This window comes from Miniopterus schreibersii (genome assembly GCF_964146895.1).
Source record: "Miniopterus schreibersii genome assembly, chromosome: X".
Taxonomy (NCBI): Eukaryota; Metazoa; Chordata; class Mammalia; order Chiroptera; family Miniopteridae; genus Miniopterus; species Miniopterus schreibersii.
The window spans coordinates 77,680,243-77,682,412 of NC_138104.1; the positions used below are offsets into that span (position 1 = coordinate 77,680,243).

At 35.9% G+C, this 2,170-nt stretch overlaps 2 pseudogenes across 2 annotated transcripts; both read left to right on the plus strand.

The window, feature by feature from the left end:
- Positions 1-285: 285 nt before the first annotated feature.
- Positions 286-770, plus strand: LOC308551445 (large ribosomal subunit protein eL21 pseudogene; annotated as a pseudogene). Its single transcript has one exon. The product of its transcript is annotated as a large ribosomal subunit protein eL21 pseudogene (transcript).
- A 36-nt stretch (positions 771-806) lies between these two features.
- Positions 807-1,546, plus strand: LOC308551028 (protein MIS12 homolog pseudogene; annotated as a pseudogene). Its single transcript has 3 exons — positions 807-823; positions 921-928; positions 1,045-1,546. The product of its transcript is annotated as a protein MIS12 homolog pseudogene (transcript).
- The last annotated feature ends 624 nt before the right edge of the window (positions 1,547-2,170 follow it).

Consider the following 2,170-nt stretch of genomic DNA (forward strand, 5'->3'; position numbering starts at 1 on the left):
ATTTATTTTTCTATTTTTTATTTTTAATTGTGGTAAAAAACACACACCACATAACATAAAATTGACCATCTTAACCTTTTTTTAACAGTTCTCTCATGCTAATTATATTCATATTGTTATATAACAAATCTCTAGAACTTTTTCATCTTGCAAATCTGTAACTATGTACCCCTTGAACACCCTTTTACTCATCCCTTCAGCCCCTGGCCACAACCCTTCTACCTTCTGTTTCTAAGAGTTTGACTATTTTACCTTTTTGGCCGCATCTTCCAGTAATTCGTCAAAATGACTAACATAAAGGTAAAGAAGAGAGGCACCTGCTATATGTTCTCTAGGCCTTTTAAAAAACATGGAGTTGTTCCTTTGGCCACATACATGCGAATCTACAAGAAAGGTAACATGGTAGACATCAAGGGAATGGGCACTGTTCAAAAAGGAATGCCCCACAGATGTTACCATGGCAAAACTGAAAGAATCTACAATGTCACCCAGCATGCCGTGGGCATTGTTGTGAACAAACAAATTAAGGGCAAGATTCCTGCGAAGAGAATTAATGTATGTATTGAGCATATTAAGCAGTGTAAGAGCTGAGATAGCTTCTTGAAATGGGTGAAGGAAAATGATCAGTAAAAGAAGGAAGCCAAAGAGAAAAATACCTGGGTTCAACTGAAGCACCAGCTTGCTCTGCTTGGAAAAGCACACTTTGTGTGAGAACCAATGGAAAGGAGCTTAAGCTGCTGAAACCCATTCCTTATGAATTCACGGCATAATAAGTGTAAAAAAAAAAGGCCTCTGTACTGTTAAAAATGTTTCTCTTAATAGAGTAGAAGTGTAGTGTCCCCTCTTCCCCCCCACCCAAATACTTTAAAAAAGCCTTTGTGACCTTAAAAATAAAAATAAAAAACAGGTTACTACTTTAGATACCCTTGTATAAGTGGAATTATACAGTACTTGTCCTTTTGTGACTGGCTTATTTTACTTAGTATAATGTCCTCAAGGTTCATCTATGTTATAGCATGTGGCAGGATTTCCTTCCTTTTTAAGGCATCCCAAACTGTGAGATTAACCCAGTCCAGATTCGTAAATGCACAGAGAAGTTTCTTTGCTTAATGAAAGGACGTCTTGATAATCTTTTTGTCAAAATGGAGGAGCTGTTTTTACAGTGGATTTTGCGTACTCACCCAAACATCTTGCTTCAGGAAGATAAATCTCAGGAGATGCACTCTATAGTGAGGAAGAATTCCAGCTTCTCCAAAAAAAAAAAAAAAAAAAAAATTGAACAGTTACAGGAGAAGTATAAGACTGAATTATGCACTAAGCAGGCCCTTCTGGCAGAATTAGAAGAGCAAACAATTGTTCAGGCCAAATTTAAACAGACATTGGCTTTGTTTGATGAGCTTGAAAATGTTGGCAGAAATCATGGGACTAGTGATTTTAGGGATAGCATGGTGTTCCTGGCCCATAACTCCAGAAAACTCCAGAATATTAGAGACAATGTGGAAAAGGAAAGCAAAACATTGAAAATATCTTAACTTCTAAATACTAAAAGGAGCTGGTCAAAAGTAGAATGAGTAAAGGATTTATATCAATGACTGTTTTTATTTTAGTGAACTGTATATTTTGTTGGATTTTCTTTGGTTACTCTTTCTTATATTCCATATTTTCCTCTCTTTTGGTCCACTCTCTTGAAGTATCCATGTATTACTTTGAACTAATCTTTGAAGCACTTATTCCCTATAGGTCTCTAATAGGTAGGAAGGGATTCTTGATCCATTAAAGACTCATTTGGGGGCATGATGAAGAAGTAAAGCCAGTCAAAAATACTTGTAAAAGGTGTACCTTGGTCATGAGTCCTTTGTAACCTTGATCCTTTTTACTTATTCTTTTATTTATTTTTTTCAAAATAAAGAGAAAGAGCACTAGCTTATTTTATTATTTATTTATTTATTTATTTATTTATTTATTTATTTATTTATTATTTTTTTTAATCCTCACACAAGGATATTTTTTCCATTGCTTTTCAGAGAATGGAAGGGAGAGAGAAAGAGATAAAAACATCAATGTGAGAGAGACACATCGATTGGTTGCTTCCCGCCCGAGGTGAGCCCGCAACTGAGGTACGTGCCCTTGGCCAGAATCAAACCCGGGACCCTTCAGTCCACAGGATGAT